Source organism: Puntigrus tetrazona, unplaced genomic scaffold (genome assembly GCF_018831695.1).
Source record: "Puntigrus tetrazona isolate hp1 unplaced genomic scaffold, ASM1883169v1 S000000970, whole genome shotgun sequence".
Taxonomy (NCBI): Eukaryota; Metazoa; Chordata; class Actinopteri; order Cypriniformes; family Cyprinidae; genus Puntigrus; species Puntigrus tetrazona.
The window spans coordinates 58,539-76,367 of record NW_025048565.1 but is presented as its reverse complement, the minus strand read 5'-3'; the positions used below and the strand labels follow the sequence as shown (position 1 = coordinate 76,367).

At 36.2% G+C, this 17,829-nt stretch overlaps 6 non-coding genes and 8 pseudogenes across 6 annotated transcripts; all 14 read left to right on the top strand.

The window, feature by feature from the left end:
- The first annotated feature begins 5,807 nt into the window (after positions 1-5,807).
- Positions 5,808-5,926, top strand: LOC122337125 (annotated as a pseudogene).
- Positions 5,927-6,207: 281 nt separating this feature from the next.
- On the top strand, positions 6,208-6,326 carry LOC122337216. Its single transcript, XR_006249460.1, has one exon. It is a non-coding gene; the product is annotated as a 5S ribosomal RNA (ribosomal RNA).
- A 277-nt stretch (positions 6,327-6,603) lies between these two features.
- LOC122337092 lies at positions 6,604-6,722 on the top strand (annotated as a pseudogene).
- Positions 6,723-12,953: 6,231 nt separating this feature from the next.
- On the top strand, positions 12,954-13,072 carry LOC122337123 (annotated as a pseudogene).
- Positions 13,073-13,347: 275 nt separating this feature from the next.
- LOC122337215 lies at positions 13,348-13,466 on the top strand. Its single transcript, XR_006249459.1, has one exon. It is a non-coding gene; the product is annotated as a 5S ribosomal RNA (ribosomal RNA).
- Positions 13,467-13,739: 273 nt separating this feature from the next.
- Positions 13,740-13,858, top strand: LOC122337230. Its single transcript, XR_006249474.1, has one exon. It is a non-coding gene; the product is annotated as a 5S ribosomal RNA (ribosomal RNA).
- Positions 13,859-14,136: 278 nt separating this feature from the next.
- On the top strand, positions 14,137-14,255 carry LOC122337219. The gene has a single exon (XR_006249463.1). It is a non-coding gene; the product is annotated as a 5S ribosomal RNA (ribosomal RNA).
- Positions 14,256-14,536: 281 nt separating this feature from the next.
- LOC122337098 lies at positions 14,537-14,655 on the top strand (annotated as a pseudogene).
- A 280-nt stretch (positions 14,656-14,935) lies between these two features.
- Positions 14,936-15,054, top strand: LOC122337154 (annotated as a pseudogene).
- A 277-nt stretch (positions 15,055-15,331) lies between these two features.
- LOC122337097 lies at positions 15,332-15,450 on the top strand (annotated as a pseudogene).
- A 272-nt stretch (positions 15,451-15,722) lies between these two features.
- On the top strand, positions 15,723-15,841 carry LOC122337170. The gene has a single exon (XR_006249452.1). It is a non-coding gene; the product is annotated as a 5S ribosomal RNA (ribosomal RNA).
- Positions 15,842-16,119: 278 nt separating this feature from the next.
- LOC122337052 lies at positions 16,120-16,238 on the top strand. Its single transcript, XR_006249428.1, has one exon. It is a non-coding gene; the product is annotated as a 5S ribosomal RNA (ribosomal RNA).
- A 278-nt stretch (positions 16,239-16,516) lies between these two features.
- LOC122337164 lies at positions 16,517-16,634 on the top strand (annotated as a pseudogene).
- A 280-nt stretch (positions 16,635-16,914) lies between these two features.
- Positions 16,915-17,033, top strand: LOC122337069 (annotated as a pseudogene).
- Positions 17,034-17,829: the final 796 nt, after the last annotated feature.

Genomic DNA, 17,829 nt, shown 5'->3' with positions numbered 1-17,829 from the left:
GTCTTTGTATTTTGCTTTTTCTTTAGTTTAAGTTAGTTTTTTTTGTTGTTTTTTCAGTTATAAAACCACCCAACAGCAGCTTTTTTGCTTGCTGGAGGGTGGTTACGCTTTTCTATTTTTCTTTTTTCCTCTTTTCTTAAATGGACGGATTAATGGCAAATGACACTGGACTGGCACGAGGAACACGAGGGGCAAACGACAATGCAATGGCACGAGGAACATGCACGGCAAAGTGACACTGGAACGGCACAAAGGAACACACAAGGCAAACGACACTGGAAAGGAGGAGGAACACACACGGCAAGCGACAATGGACTGGATAAGCGACTACGAGTTGGAAAGAAAATGGATCAAAACATGAAGAACAGGGTCAACGAAAGGAAATATTTAAAGGAGGCTACGGTGATTGTGAATGTGGAAAATGTGAACGATGTGACAGCGGTGGATATAATTAAAGCAGTGACGGGGAAGATCGGTGAAGGAAAGATTTTAGCTGTTAGGCCAAAACCATCAAATGAGTATGAAATTACACTTGAGCGGGAGGAGGACACTGAGATACTAATGGATGGATTGGACATTAAAGGTATAACCTTTGAGGTTAAAAGACTGCATAACAGGGACTATGTTGTTTCTTTCATGCACCTTCCTGCTTACATAGATGATGAGGATATTTTAAATAAATTAGAACAATGGGAGTAACTCCTTATCTTTGATTAAAAGAAGGGTGTATCCGGGCACTAACATAGAGGATGGCACTCGCTTTGCAAAGGTGAGGTTCCCAAGAGAGGTGGTCTCATTGCCATATAGCACAAAAATGGAGACAGCGGAAGGGCCACAATATTTCCGGGTGATACACAGTCACCAGGTGAAAACTTGTCGGCTGTGTATGAGTCCGGATCACATGGTAAAGGACTGTCCAGAGTTCAGGTGCTACAAATGTGACGGGAGAGGCCACTTTGCAAGGGACTGCAATGCTGTTAAGTGCCTGGATTGCCGAGAGGTTTTAGACAAATGTAATTGCTGGATCGAGAATGAGGAGGATGAAGAGGAGCAGGTGAGCGGGCAGGTGCATGAAGGAGATACAGAAATAGATCAAGAGGAGAAACTACAAAAAATAATGACATTAAAGAAGGAATGGACAAAGGAAAAAAAGAATTGGAACAAACACGTCAAAAAGGAAGAGAAAGAGATAAAGATGGACAGGACTATAGACCAAAAAAGTGTACGGACAGAGCAGAACAAAAGGACAACGAACAGAATATGGAAATGGATAAAGGAATGGAAGAGGAAAATTCAGCGAAATCAAGTAAAAGGAGAAGACCAATAAAGGTAATGCCAAACATTGAAGTAGCTAAAAAAAGACTGGTTAAAAACAAAATGTGGATAAAAATGAGGCGGTAAAGGACTTAAAGGAGATGGAATGAAGAAATGGTTGTCATGAATGTCATTTTAAGAACTGTCTTTTGGGTTATGGTTTTAAGAATGGTTGCTTTTAATGCTAGAGGGTTAGTGGATATAAGAAAATTTGAAAATGTCAAGGAAATGTGTAAAAATGAGGATGTGATTATGTTGCAAGAAACTAACTGGAAAGAAGTACATATAAGTGAAGTAAGGAAAATATGGAATGGGAAGATTTTGTATAATAATGGTGATGATAGAACTGGAAGAGGAGTTGCAGTACTAATAAGAGAAAGCAGTGATGTAACATGTAATGTTGTTTATAACGATGGAGTTGGAAAATGTATGGCGTTTGAAATGGAATATGAAGATAGGAAAATACTTGGTATAAATATACATGCACCAACAAAAGAGAAAGAGAAGAGGAGTATTACAATGTTTTACGAAAATGTATAAGGAAATATAAGGAAATTATTATTATGGGGGATTTTAATGTTGTGTTTAGTAAACTGGATATGGCTGAGGGAATGACTTTTAAGACAGACACAGGACGAAAAGAGTTAAAATTGTTGATGGAAGAAAATAACTTGATTGATGTATGGAGGAAAGGAATGAAAAGAAAAAGGAATTTTCAAGAAGACAAATAGTGGGTAATTTTATGTGTAAAACAAGAATAGATTTCATTTTATGTACAAGAAATATAGAACGGTTTTTAGGGAAAATAAGGTATAAAGAAACAACTTTAAGTGATCATAAACCTATTTTTATGCAAATAGATTGGAACATAGTGAAAAGAGGTCCGGGAGTATGGGTTTTAAACACTGAGGTTCTAAAGAATCAAGATTATGTTTTAAGTGTACAAGAGATCATTACAAAGGGAAAAAGAAGACGGAATGTATAGAGAAGATAAAAGAATTTGGTGGGAAAATGTGAAACATGAAATCAGAAAGTTTACAATAAAATACTGTGGGTTGGTGCAGAGATGTAAAAGAGAAAGGAAAGAGAAATAAGAGAACAATTAGAAAAGGAAATGAATAAGAATGAAAAAGACTTGCAAAAAATTAAGGAAATGGAAGAAGAATGTAAAGAAATAGAAGAAAATAAATATAAAGGGGCAAGATTAAGAAGCAAAGCAAAGTACACAGTGAAAGGAGAGAAATGTACAAAGTTTTTCTTTGACTTAGAAAGAAGAAGGGGAGTGGCACAGACAATCAAGGAACTAAAAAATGAAAATGGGGATATGGTGGAAACAAATGAGGGGATTTTAAAAGCCATAAAAGAATATTATGAGAAGTTATTTAGGGCAGAAGGAGTAAACGATAAAGATAAAAACAAGTTACTAAAGAAAATTAAGACAAAAGTCGGGGAGGAGGATAAAAAAGAGTGTGAGCAAGAGATAAGTGAGGAAGAAATAAAAAGAGCAATAAGTGAACTGAATAAAGGGAAAAGCCCGGGCCTGGATGGGTTAGGGAATGAATTTTACAAGATATTTAAGGATTTTTTAACCGGTATTTTAAAAGAAGTGTATGAAGAGATCTTTAGGAAAGAGGAAATGAATCAGAGAATGGGGATGGGATTAATAAAACTCATATATAAGAGAAAAGGACAGAAAGTAGACTTAAAAATTACAGACCGATCACAATGCTGAATACAGATCTGAAAATTTTAACAAAAGTTTTAGCCAACAGACTGAAAGAAGTAATGCCATCTATAATTGAAACAAATCAAGTGTATGGAGTTAAAGGGAAAGATATAGCGGACACAACGATAAGCATAATAGACAGAATAAGGTATATGAAGGAAAAAAACAAAAAGGATATGTAATCAGTTTGGATTTTGAAAAAGCTTTTGACAGAGTGGAACATGAATATTTATTTGGAATTTTAAGAGCGTACGGGTTTGGTGAAAATTTTGTCAAGTGGATTACGATTTTATATAGGGAGCAATAACAAGAGTAAAATGTAATGGTTTTTTAACAGAATGTTTTAAAATTACTAGGTCAATAAGGCAAGGATGTCCATTATCAGCGCTCTTATATTCACTAGTAGCAGAACCACTAGGATTAGCAGTAAAAACAGAGGAAGACATAAGAGGAATAAGCATTGAAGGAAGTGGGGAAATGAAAAATATTTCAATATGCAGATGATACAACCATAATTGTTAAGGATATAGAGAGTGTTAAAAAAGTAATGGAAGTGGTACAGACGTTTTGTAGGGGATCAGGAGGCAAGATAAATGAAGAGAAAACGGTATATATGAGATTTGGAGGAGTGGTTGGTGTAACGGATTGTTTTAATTTTAAAGAAACGGAAGAAGTAAAGATTTTAGGTGTTTTAATGGGAAAAAACGAAAAAAATGTTAAAGAAGTAATGTGGGAAGAAATACTAGGAGGAATTGAAAGAAGGCTAATTTTTGGAAATTGAGAACGTTAAGTTTAAAAGGAAAAGTTTTAATTTTAAATGTGCTAATGGTGACAAAGTTGTGGTATGTTTTGTATGTGACTGCAATGCCAATGTGGGTGGAAAAAAGGCTGAAAAAATGTTTTTTAGATTTTTTATGGAATGGCAAACCGCCAAGAATTTCATACAGTACATTAATAGGAGAGGCAGGAAGGGAGGGATGGGATTAATTGATGTGGAACAAAGAAAAATAGCTTAAGAGTGAAAATAATAAAAAAAATACCTAGATGAGGGAAACAAAGCAGCATGGAAAAAGACAATGGAATATTTTTTAAACAAATGTGGCAATTTTAATTTGGGAGACAATATTTTATGGATGAAAACTAAGAATTGGATGGTGGAAGTGTTGCCAGATTTTTATAAAGAACTGATGAGCGCCTGGGGAAATTTTTAATTAATGTTAATTTTAATCCACAAGGTCGAGAGAGCATTTTAAATCAGCCTTTATTTCTAAACAATGGCATTTTAAACCAAGGGAAAGAGATTTTTTATAAGAAATGGTGGGATGTTGGGATCACAAGAATCAGAGATGTTTTATATGAATTTAAGGAGGGTTTTTTACCAATGCAGCACATAATAGACGCAATGGAAGAGGCTAAAGAGGATTTTAATAAAACAGAAATAAGAAATAAATATGAAGTAATAAAAGAAGCAATACCCAAAGAGTGGATAAAACAAATAGAAAACATGGAAGAAGAGCAGCAAGAGAAAGAGGTATTTGTGAAGTTGGGAGAAAAACAATTTTATTTTAAAGAATGCACGGTCAAAATGATTTATGATTTCTTTAGAGAGGGAATCTTTAAGAAACCTGTCGTCAATATGTATTGGGTACAGAAATTTGAAGATCTTAAGGAAGATGACATTTGGAATAACATGAAAGGAAGAATGATAGATGCACGACTGGAAAGCTTAGAGTTTCTTATTAGGCACAAAGCGGTTTTTACTGATGTTTTATTGAAAAAATAGGAATGGAACCAAGTGAAAGATGTAAAGTCTGCAATGCTGAAAACGAAAATTTTTACACTTGTTTTTAAATTGCAGAGAATTGGACATTTTAATGAAACCTGTAAAAGACTAATCGAAATGTTAAGAGAGGAACAAAAGAGAAAAAAATAGAATGGAGCAGAGTGATATTGTTGGGTATAGAAGAAAAGTGTAAACACAAAAAGATGATAAATTTGATTGTCATGCTAATGAAATGTGCAATATGGGAAAGAAGAGCAGAGGCAAAAAAACAGGAAAATGTAATAGATGTATGGAATGTTTTCAAAAGGAAGTTTGAGAAATATGTAGAACATTTACATTGTTATTTTAAGCAAGAAAACAAATTGCAAGACTTTTACAAAGTGTTTGATTCAGATATGTACAATGTTTGTAAAAAGTTTGATTTAAAAATGCCAGTAACAGAATGATTTTGATGATGTTTTTTCTTTTTAGTATTTAATGTATTTTATTTAATTGAAGAAAATGTGAAAATACAAAGTGTATAGAAAGAGACTTGCTGTACTGGATGGACTAAGTGATGAATTGTAAACTTTATGTTTTTATCATATTTTCTAATAAAAAAAAAAAAAAAAAAAAAAATTCACGCCTGATCTCAGAAGCTAAGCAGAGTTGGGCCTAGTTAGTACTTGGATGGGAGACTGCCTAGGAATACCAGGTGCTGTAAGTTTTTGAGTTTTTTCACTACTTATCTAATACACTGGCCCTTAGTGTGGTCAAAGTTTGACCAGCTCTTTGCTTTCCCTTACTGCTTATTTAATTCAATTGCCTTTAAAGTAGCTGTTCCTTAAACAGAGTTTGACTGTTTTTAACTACTTAACTAATGCTCTTATCTTTAATGTAGCTCATTTTGAAGTATTTTTTTTTGTATTTCATTCATTACTTATCTAGTATAATGGGACTTAGTGTGCCTCACCTTAAAATAGGGGGCCTTTTGCAACAGCTTTCGCTTACGGCCATACCACCCTGTTCACGCCTGATGTCGTCTGATCTCAGAAGCTAAGCAGAGTTGGGCCTGGTTAGTACTTGCATGGGAGACTGCCTAGGAATACCAGGTGCTGTAACTTTTTGAGTTTTTTCACTACTTATCTAATACACTGGCCCTTAGTGTGGTCAAAGTTTGACCAGCTCTTTGCTTTCCCTTACTGCTTATTTAATTCAATTGCCTTTAAAGTAGCTGTTCTTTAAACAGAGTTTGACTGTTTTTAACTACTTAACTAATGCTCTTATCTTTAATGTAGCTCATTTTGATGTATTTTTTTTTTTTGTATTTCATTCATCACTTATCTAGTATAATGGCACTTAGTGTGCCTCACTCTAAAATAGGGGGCTTTTTGCAGCAGCTTTTGCTTACGGCCATACCACCCTGTTCACGCCTGATCTCGTCTGATCTCAGAAGCTAAGCAGAGTTGGGCCTAGTTAGTACTTGGATGGGAGACTGCCTAGGAATACCAGGTGCTGTAAGTTTTGAGTTTTTTCACTACTTATCTAATACACTGGCCCTTAGTGTGGTCAAAGTTTGACCAGCTCTTTGCTTTCCCTTACTGCTTATTTAATTCAATTGCCTTTAAAGTAGCTGTTCTTTAAACAGAGTTTGACTGTTTTTAACTACTTAACTAATGCTCTTATCTTTAATGTAGCTCATTTTGAAGTATTTTTTTTTGTATTTCATTCATCACTTATCTAGTATAATGGCACTTAGTGTGCCTCACCTTAAAATAGGGGGCTTTTTGCAGCAGCTTTTGCTTACGGCCATACCACCCTGTTCACGCCTGATCTAGTCTGATCTCAGAAGCTAAGCAGAGTTGGGCCTAGTTAGTACTTGGATGGGAGACTGCCTAGGAATACCAGGTGCTGTAAGTTTTGAGTTTTTCACTACTTATCTAATACACTGGCCCTTAGTGTGGTCAAAGTTTGACCAGCTCTTTGCTTTCCCTTACTGCTTATTTAATTAAATTGCCTTTAAAGTAGCTGTTCTTTAAACAGAGTTTGACTGTTTTTAACTACTTAACTAATGCTCTTATCTTTAATGTAGCTCATTTTGAAGTATTTTTTTTTGTATTTCATTCATTACTTATCTAGTATAATGGCACTTAGTGTGCCTCACCTTAAAATAGGGGGCCTTTAGCAGCAGCTTTTGCTTACGGCCATACCACCCTGTTGGCGCTAGAGAGCACACAGAAAGTGACTTGGCAGTAGTTGGGAGAGGAAGGCTCTCTTCCATTTTGTGTTTATTATTAGTGTTTATTTTGTGAACTTTTTCGGACTTTAATTTAGTTTTTGTGTGTTTTTGTGAGTGTTTAAACCACCTAACAGCAGCCTAGTGCTGTCTGGAAGGTGGTTTTATTCAGTTTTTTTTTTTTTTTTCTCTTTCATCTATGGCGGACGGACAGATGGCTATGAACTTGGACTTGGCTGGAGAAACAGAATTGGTTAATGAACACGGAACTGGAAATAAACGACGAGATGGGAATGCAAAAGATAAGGAACAAAAGAGAAACAAGTCAAAGAAGGATTACCTGAAAGAAGCAACTGTGACGGTGGACATCTGTAATGTGAATGCGAGGGCTGAGGACATCATAAAAGCTGTAACGGAAAAGGTCGGCAAAGGAAATGTCTTGGCGGTAAGACCTAAACAAAATAAGGAATACTGAAGTGACATTAGAGAATATCGACGATGTTGATCTGTTGGTTGAAGGTTTAATGATAAAAGAGACACTGTGCGAAGTAAAGAGGTTGCAAAACAGAGACTACGTTGTCTCATTCATGCACATGCCCGCTTACATTGACGATCAGATATTTTTAGATAAACTGCAAGGGTGGGGAGTTACCCCTATTTCGGACATCAAGAGACGTGTTTATCCGGGCACAACTGTTGAAGATGGCACACGATTTGTAAAATGTCGCTTCCCAAGGAAGTAGTGTCTCTCCCCGTACAGCACAAGGCTGGAAACAGCTGAAGGGCTTCAGTATTTTAGGGTGATGCACAGCCATCAGGTTAAAACCTGTCGGCTGTGCATGAGCCCTGAGCACGTCTTGAAAGACTGCCCAGATTTTAAGTGCTTTAAGTGTGAGGAGAGAGGACATTTTGCCAGGGATTGCAATGCGGTTAAGTGCCCGGATTGTAAAAAGGTTTTAAATAAGTGTGATTGTTGGTATGTGGATGAAGAGACTCATGTGAGTGGGCAGGTGCATGAGCGGGACAGCGTAGTCGAACAAGAAGAAGGCTTACCACAGCAAAGAGAAAATCAAGCGGCGGGCAAAGACATTATTGAGGGCCAGGGGGTTGGAGAACATATGGACAATGAACGTTTGAAACAAATGGAGAAGACTGAAGTTCAAAACATTATTGATGAGACAGAGAAGAATGAGGAGGACAGACAATCACAAGACAGACGATGTAAAATCATGGAGGAACAAAAGACCAGCATGCACAAGCGAAACAGACAGAAGGAATTTTGGCACCGATCGACATTACTAGGGACTTTGAGGATATTTCGGATGCAGATGAGGATGTTAAAGACGACACAGAAGAAATGGCAGTAGGAACATCAAAAATAAGCATAAGAAAACGTCAAATCAAGGTAAAACCCAGTTTAGATGGGATAAAGAAAAGAAATGCTAACAAAGACTTTTTAAAGAATCGATTTGAACTGTTAAAGGGTTTGGATGACACAAGCTAAAGACATTGGTTTTATGAACGTTTTTATTTATTCATTTTTTATGGTTTTAAGTCTGGCTACATTTAATGCCAGAGGGCTCTTAGATTTTAACAAGTTTGAAAAGGTGAAAGAGATGTTTAAAAATGTAGATGTAATAGTATTGCAAGAAACAAACTGGAGAGAAAAGCACAAATGTGAAATAAGCAAAAGATGGGATGGTGATATATTATGCAGCAATGAGGATAAAAGATATGGCAGAGGGTGGCCTTTTTAATAAGAAGAAACACGAATGTGGTTTACAAAGTTGTTTACAAAGATGATGTAGGGAAATGTTTGGCAATAGAAATGGAACATGATGACAACAAAGTAATTGTGGTAAATGTCCATGCGCCTGTTGAAGAGAAGGAAAAGAGGATTTTTAAGGATCTAAGGATATTTTTAATGAAATATAAGTATGCTATTGTATTGGGGATTTTAATACTGTTTTAAGCAAGTTAGATATGGCTGACGGAATGGTTTTTAAAACCGATACAGGAAGGAAGGAATTGAATTTGTTGATGAAAAACAATAATATGGTAGATGTGTGGCGAGAGAGAAATGGGAAAAGAAGACAATATTCTAGAAGGCAAATGGTAGGGAATTTTATGTGCCAAACGAGAATTGATTTTATTTTGTGTTCAAGAAATGTAGAGGGTTTTATTGAAGATATGAGATATGAGGAAACAAGTTTAAGTGACCATAAGCCACTATTTATGAAAGTGGACTGGAGCACGATTAAAGGGGGCCAGGTGTTTGGGTTTTAAATGCTGAGGTTTTAAAAGAGACAGCTATGTCCAAGACATAAAAGAATTGATAGAAAAAGAAAAACAGAATGAAATGTATGTGGAAGATAAAAGGATATGGTGGGAAAACGTTAAGTTTCTAATTAAAAGACATACTATACAGTTTTGTAGATCGGTGGAGAGATGTAAAAGGTACACAGAAATAAAAACAAGAGAGAACTTAGAAAGGGAGCTTAATCAGAATAATGAGAAGAATGTGTCAAAAATAAAAGATCTGGAAGATAAACTTAAAGTTTTAGAAGAAGAAAAATATGAAGGTGCACGTTTAAGAAGTAAAGCTAGATATATAGTGGAAGGAGAGAAATGTACAAAATTTTTCTTTAATCTAGAAAAGAGGAAGGGAAAGCTGAAATGATAACAGCTATTAAAAATGAGTATGGAGAAGAAATAAAGGATAACAAAGAAATACTAGAAGAGATAAAAATGTATTATGAGAAACTTTTTACAACTGAAGGGGTGCAAGATGAATGTGAAGAATTGTTCAACATAATTGAAACAAAAGTTGAAAAAGAAGACAAAGAAGCTTGCGATATGGAAATAAATGAAGGAGAAATAGAAAGAGCCATTAACGAATTGAACAGGAATAAAAGTCCAGGAATTGATGGTCTAGGCAATGAATTTTATATTGTTTTCAAGGGTATTTTAATTGGCATTTTAAAGGAAGTGTATGATGACATTTTTAATAAGGGACACATGAATTTAAGAATGAGTATGGGTTTAATGAAAATTATTTATAAGAAGAAAGGAGATAAAAAAGAATTGAAAAATTACAGACCTTTGACAATGTTGAACACTGACTTAAAAATTTTATCTAAGGTTTTAGCTAATAGACTAAAGGAGGTGATGCCAAAAATTATCAAGACAAATCAAGCATATGGAGTGAAAGGCAGAGATATATCAGATACTACAATTAGTATTAGGGACACAATAAGTTATATAAAGGACAAAAATCTGGAAGGTTACATTGTAAGTCTTGATTTGAAAAAGCCTTCGACCGAGTGGAGCATCAGTTTTTATTTGGGATTTTAAAGAGTTTTGGCTTCGGGGAAAATTTTATCAGATGGATTAAGATTTTATACAAAGGAGTGGTGACGAGGATTAAATGCAATGGTTTTTTAACTAAATGTTTTAAGCTCACAAGATCTGTAAGGCAGGGATGTCCCCTTTCAGCGCTTTTATATTCCTTGGTGGCAGAGCCTCTGGGCTTAGCAGTAAGAGGAGAGAAGAATGTGAGAGGAATCGATATTGAAGGAGGTAGATCAGAGAATAGGATTTTCCAATACGCAGATGACACAACGTTAATAGTAAGAGACGTACATAGTGTTAAGGTGGCTATGGACGTAGTTCAGGAATTCTGTAATAAATCCGGGGGGAAAATAAATGAGGATAAAACAATGTACATGAGATTTTGGCGGAGCCCCAGCCTTAACAGACACTTTTAACTTTAAAGAAGTTAAGGAAATGAAGATTTTAGGAGTTAGCATGGGAGAGGATGACAAGAAAACAAATGAGATCATGTGGGAAGGAATTTTAGGAGATATTGAAAGAAGGATGAACTGGTGGAAAACAAGAAATCTGTGCTTGAAAGGAAAGGTCTTAATTTTGAATGTTTTAATGACTTCAAAGATTTGTTATTTTTTATATGTTACAAGTATGCCTCTGTGGGTTGAAAAAAGATTGAAAAAATGTTTTACTGAGTATTTATGGGAGGAAAGCCACCGAGGATTGCGTATGACACCCTTGTAGGGGCTGTTGAGAAAGGCGGCTTGGGTCTTATTGATGTTGCACAAAGGAAGAAATGTTTGAGAGTTAAACTGGTGAAGAAATATCTGGATGCAAGAATTGAAACTGTTTGGAAAAAAACTATGTTGTATTTTTTAAACAAATGTGGCAATGTCAATATGGGGGAGAATATTTTATGGATGAGAACGAAAAACTGGATGTGGAAAGATTTGCCAGATTTTTACAAGGAACAGTTGAGTGCCTGGGGAGAGTTTTTAAAGCATGTGCATTACATCCCGAAGGGACGAGAGAGGACATTTTAAATCAACCATTGTTTTTAAACAAGAATATTGTGAATCAAGGAAAAGAGTTGTTTTTTAAGAAATGGTGGGATGTGGGGATAGCGAGAGTAAGAGATGTTCTGTATGAGTTCAAAGAGGATTTTTACCAGTTCAATATGTTTTTGACACTATGGAAGAAGCTAAGGAGGACTATACCAAACAAGAAATCATAAATAAGTACTGCATGATTAAAAACGCAATACCAAAAGACTGGATTGAAAAAATTGAAAATATGGAGCCAGGTGAACCGGAGAAAGATGTGAACGCTATTTTTAGAGAGAAACTACATATTTTCAAGGAATGTACTGTCAAAATGTTTTATGGTGTTTTTAGAGATACGATTTTTAAGAAACCTAAAGCAAATGACTATTGGAAGCAGAAATATAAAGACTTGAAAGAAGAAAACATATGGAGTAACATAAAAGGAAGGATAGTTGAAACGAAACTGGGAAACCTGGAATTTTTAATCAGACACAAAGCTATTTTTACAGACGTGATTTTACACAAGATTGGAATGGAGCAGAGCTCCATCTGTAAGTGTGTGCAACAAAGAGGATGAAGGCTTCCTGCACCTGTTTTTATATTGCAAAGAACTGGACATTTTAAAAACTAAATGCAAAAGACTGTTTGAACTTTTGAAAGGAGAGCACTATGAAGACGAATCAGAATGGAATAAAATTGTAATGTTGGGTGAATATAAGGAGTGTAAAAATAGCAAAATCATTAATCTTCTTGTCATGCTAATGAAAGGAGCAATATGGGAGAGAAGGGTGGTGGCAAAAAGAGAGAAATCTGTCTTGGATATTGAAAGAATATTGAAGAAAAAAGCTGAAAACTATCTGAAATATTTGTATTGTTACTACAAGAACTTGGGAAAACTCAATGACTTTTATCACATTTTTACTTATGATGTATATAAGATCTTTGAAGAATTTGACTGGAAGATGCCTGATGACGACAGTTGATTTTATGTATGTTTTAAAAGAGTCGGATGTCGGAACCTATGTATGTTAATTTTATGTTTAATTTTACAAAGGTGTACTCCCCCCATGTAAAAGGGTTTCCCCCTTCAGGTGGTTTATTGTAGTTTGTATCGTTTGTGTAAAAAAATAATAAAAAAAAAAAAAAAAAAAAAAAAAAAAAAAAAAAAAAAAAAAATTCACGCCTGATCTCGTCTGATCTCAGAAGCTAAGCAGAGTTGGGCCTAGTTAGTACTTGGATGGGATCCTGCCTAGGAATACCAGGTGCTGTAAGTTTTAAGTTTTTCACTACTTATCTAATACACTGGCCCTTAGTGTGGTCAAAGTTTGACCAGCTCTTTGCTTTCCCTTACTGCTTATTTAATTCAATTGCCTTTAAAGTAGCTGTTCTTTAAACAGAGTTTGACTGTTTTTAATTACTTAACTAATGCTCTTATATTTAATGTAGCTCATTTTGAAGTATTTTTTTTTGTATTTCATTCATTACTTTAGTATAATGGCACTTAGTGTGCCTCACCTTAAAATAGGGGCTTTTGCAGCAGCTTTCGCGCACGGCCATACCACCCTGTTCACGCCTGATTTCGTCTGATCTCAGAAGCTAAGCAGAGTTGGGCCTAGTTAGTACTTGGATGGGAGACTGCCTAGGAATACCAGGTGCTGTAAGTTTTGAGTTTTTCACTACTTGTCTAATACACTGGCCCTTAGTGTGGTCAAAGTTTGACAAGCTCTTTGCTTTCCCTTACTGCTTATTTAATTCAATTGCCTTTAAAGTAGCTGTTCTTTAAACAGAGTTTGACTGTTTTTAACTACTTAACTAATGCTCTTATCTTTAATGTAGCTCATTTTGAAGTATTTTTTTTTGTATTTCATTCATTACTTATCTAGTATAATGGCACTTAGTGTGCCTCACCTTAAAATAGGGGCTTTTGCAGCAGCTTTTCGCTTACGGCCATACCACCCTGTTCACGCCTGATCTCGTCTGATCTCAGAAGCTAAGCAGAGTTGGGCCTAGTTAGTACTTGGATGGGAGACTGCCTAGGAATACCAGGTGCTGTAAGTTTTTGAGTTTTTTCACTACTTATCTAATACACTGGCCCTTAGTGTGGTCAAAGTTTGACCAGCTCTTTGCTTTCCCTTACTGTTATTTAATTCAATTGCCTTTAGAGTAGCTGTTCTTTAAACAGAGTTTGACTGTTTTTAACTACTTAACTAATGCTCTTATTTTTAATGTAGCTCATTTTGAAGTATTTTTTTTGTATTTCATTCATTACTTTAGTATAATGGCACTTACTGTGCCTCACCTTAAAATAGGGGGCTTTTTGCAGCAGCTTTCGCTTACGGCCATACCACCCTGTTCACGCCTGATCTCGTCTGATCTCAGAAGCTAAGCAGAGTTGGGCCTAGTTAGTACTTGGATGGGAGACTGCCTAGGAATACCAGGTGCTGTAAGCTTTTGAGTTTTTTCACTACTTATCTAACACACTGGCCCTTAGTGTGGCCAAAGTTTGACCAGCTCTTTGCTTTCCCTTACTGCTTATTTAATTCAATTGCCTTTAAAGTAGCTGTACTTTAAACAGAGTTTGACTGTTTTTAACTACTTAACTAATGCTCTTATCTTTAATGTAGCTCATTTTGAAGTAATTTTTTTTGTTTTTCATTCATTACTTATCTAGTATAATGGCACTTAGTGTGCCTCACCTTAAAATAGGGGGCTTTTTGCAGCAGCTTTCGCTTACGGCCATACCACCCTGTTCACGCCTGATCTCGTCTGATCTCAGAAGCTAAGCAGAGTTGGGCCTAGTTAGTACTTGGATGGGAGACTGCCTAGGAATACCAGGTGCTGTAAGCTTTTGAGTTTTTTCACTACTTATCTAATACACTGGCCCTTAGTGTGGCCAAAGTTTGACCAGCTCTTTGCTTTCCCTTACTGCTTATTTAATTCAATTGCCTTTAAAGTAGCTGTATTTTAAACAGAGTTTGACTGTTTTTAACTACTTAACTAATGCTCTTATCTTTAATGTAGCTCATTTTGAAGTATTTTTTTTTTTGTATTTCATTCATCACTTATCTAGTATAATGGCACTTAGTGTGCCTCACCTTAAAAAATAGGGGCTTTTGCAGCAGCTTTCGCTTTACGGCCATACCACCCTGTTCACGCCTGATCTCGTCTGATCTCAGAAGCTAAGCAGAGTTGGGCCTAGTTAGTACTTGGATGGGAGACTGCCTATGAATACCAGGTGCTGTAAGTTTTTGAGTTTTTTCACTACTTATCTAATACCCTGGCCCTTAGTGGGGTCAAAGTTTGACCAGCTCTTTGCTTTCCCTTACTGCTTATTTAATTCAATTGCCTTTAAAGTAGCTGTTCTTTAAACAGAGTTTGACTGTTTTTAACTACTTAACTAATGCTCTTATCTTTAATGTAGCTCATTTTGAAGTATTTTTTTTTTTGTATTTCATTCATTACTTATCTAGTATAATGGCACTTAGTGTGCCTCACCTTAAAATAGGGGGCTTTTTGCAGCAGCTTTCGCTTACGGCCACACCACCCTGTTCACGCCTGATCTTGTCTAATCTCAGAAGCTAAGCAGAGTTGGGCCTAGTTAGTACTTGGATGGGAGACTGCCTAGGAATACCAGGTGCTGTAGGTTTTTGAGTTTTTTCACTACTTATCTAATACACTGGCCCTTAGTGTGGTCAAAGTCTGACCAGCTCTTTGCTTTCCCTTACTGTTATTTAATTCAATTGCCTTTAGAGTAGCTGTTCTTTAAACAGAGTTTGACTGTTTTTAACTACTTAACTAATGCTCTTATCTTTAATGTAGCTCATTTTGAAGTATTTTTTTTTGTATTTCATTCATTACTTATCTAGTATAATGGCACTTAGTGTGCCTCACCTTAAAATAGGGGGCTTTTTGCAGCAGCTTTCGCTTACGGCCATACCACCCTGTTCACGCCTGATCTCGTCTGATCTCAGCTGCTAAGCAGAGTTGGGCCTAGTTAGTACTTGGATGGGAGACTGCCTAGGAATACCAGGTGCTGTAAGTTTTTGAGTTTTTCACTACTTATCTAATACACTGGCCCTTAGTGTGGTCAAAGTTTGACCAGCTCTTTGCTTTCCCTTACTGTTATTTAATTCAATTGCCTTTAGAGTAGCTGTTCTTTAAACAGAGTTTGACTGTTTTTAACTACTTAACTAATGCTCTTATCTTTAATGTAGCTCATTTTGAAGTATTTTTTTTGTATTTCATTCATTACTTTAGTATAATGGCACTTACTGTGCCTCACCTTAAAATAGGGGCTTTTTGCAGCAGCTTTCAGCTTACGGCCATACCACCCTGTTCACGCCTGATCTCGTCTGATCTCAGAAGCTAAGCAGAGTTGGGCCTAGTTAGTACTTGGATGGGAGACTGCCTAGGAATACCAGGTGCTGTAAGCTTTTGAGTTTTTTCACTACTTATCTAACACACTGGCCCTTAGTGTGGCCAAAGTTTGACCAGCTCTTTGCTTTCCCTTACTGCTTATTTAATTCAATTGCCTTTAAAGTAGCTGTACTTTAAACAGAGTTTGACTGTTTTTAACTACTTAACTAATGCTCTTATCTTTAATGTAGCTCATTTTGAAGTAATTTTTTTTTGTTTTTCATTCATTACTTATCTAGTATAATGGCACTTAGTGTGCCTCACCTTAAAATAGGGGCTTTTTGCAGCAGCTTTAGCTTACGGCCATACCACCCTGTTCACGCCTGATCTCGTCTGATCTCAGAAGCTAAGCAGAGTTGGGCCTAGTTAGTACTTGGATGGGAGACTGCCTAGGAATACCAGGTGCTGTAAGCTTTTGAGTTTTTTCACTACTTATCTAATACACTGGCCCTTAGTGTGGCCAAAGTTTGACCAGCTCTTTGCTTTCCCTTACTGCTTATTTAATTCAATTGCCTTTAAAGTAGCTGTATTTTAAACAGAGTTTGACTGTTTTTAACTACTTAACTAATGCTCTTATCTTTAATGTAGCTCATTTTGAAGTATTTTTTTTTGTATTTCATTCATTACTTATCTAGTATAATGGCACTTAGTGTGCCTCACCTTAAAATAGGGGGCTTTTTGCAGCAGCTTTCGCTTACGGCCATACCACCCTGTTCACGCCTGATCTCGTCTGATCTCAGAAGCTAAGCAGATTTGTCCTAGTTAGTACTTGGATGGGAGACTGCCTAGGAATACCAGGTGCTGTAAGTTTTTGAGTTTTTTCACTACTTATCTAATACACTGGCCCTTAGTGTGGTCAAAGTTTGACCAGCTCTTTGCTTTCCCTTACTGCTTATTTAATTCAATTGCCTTTAAAGTAGCTGTTCTTTAAACAGAGTTTGACTGTTTTTAACTACTTAACTAATGCTCTTATCTTTAATGTAGCTCATTTTGAAGTTTTTTTTTTTTTGCATTTCATTCATTACTTAACTAGCATAATGGCACTTAGTGTGCCTCACCTTAAAATAGGGGACTTTTTGCAGCAGGTTTCGCTTACGGCCATACCACCCTGTTCACGCCTGATCTCGTCTGATCTCAGAAGCTAAGCAGAGTTGGGCCTAGTTAGTTCTTGGATGGGAGACTGCCTAGGAATACCAGGTGCTGTAAGCTTTTGAGTTTTTTCACTACTTATCTAATACACTGGCCCTTAGTGTGGCCAAAGTTTGACCAGCTCTTTGCTTTCCCTTACTGCTTATTTAATTCAATTGCCTTTAAAGTAGCTGTACTTTAAACAGAGTTTGACTGTTTTTAACTACTTAACTAATGCTCTTATCTTTAATGTAGCTCATTTTGAAGTATTTTTTTGTATTTCATTCATTACTTATCTAGTATAATGGCACTTAGTGTGCCTCACCTTAAAATAGGGGGCTTTTTGCAGCAACTTTAGCTTAAGGCCATACCACCCTGTTCACGCCTGATCTCAGAAGCTAAGCAGAGTTGGGCGTAGTTAGTACTTGGATGGGAGACTGCCTAGGAATACCAGGTGCTGTAAGTTTTTGAGTTTTTTCACTACTTATCTAATACACTGGCCCTTAGTGTGGTCAAAGTTTGACCAGCTCTTTGCTTTCCCTTACTGCTTATTTAATTCAATTGCCTTTAAAGTAGCTGTACTTTAAACAGAGTTTGACTGTTTTTAACTACTTAACTAATGCTCTTATCTTTAATGTAGCTCATTTTGAAGTATTTTTTTTTGTATTTCATTCATTACTTATCTAGTATAATGGCACTTAGTGTGCCTCACCTTAAAATAGGGGGCTTTTTGCAGCAGCTTTAGCTTAAGGCCATACCACCCTGTTCACGCCTGATCTCAGAAGCTAAGCAGAGTTGGGCGTAGTTAGTACTTGGATGGGAGACTGCCTAGGATTACCAGGTGCTGTAAGTTTTTGAGTTTTTTCACTACTTATCT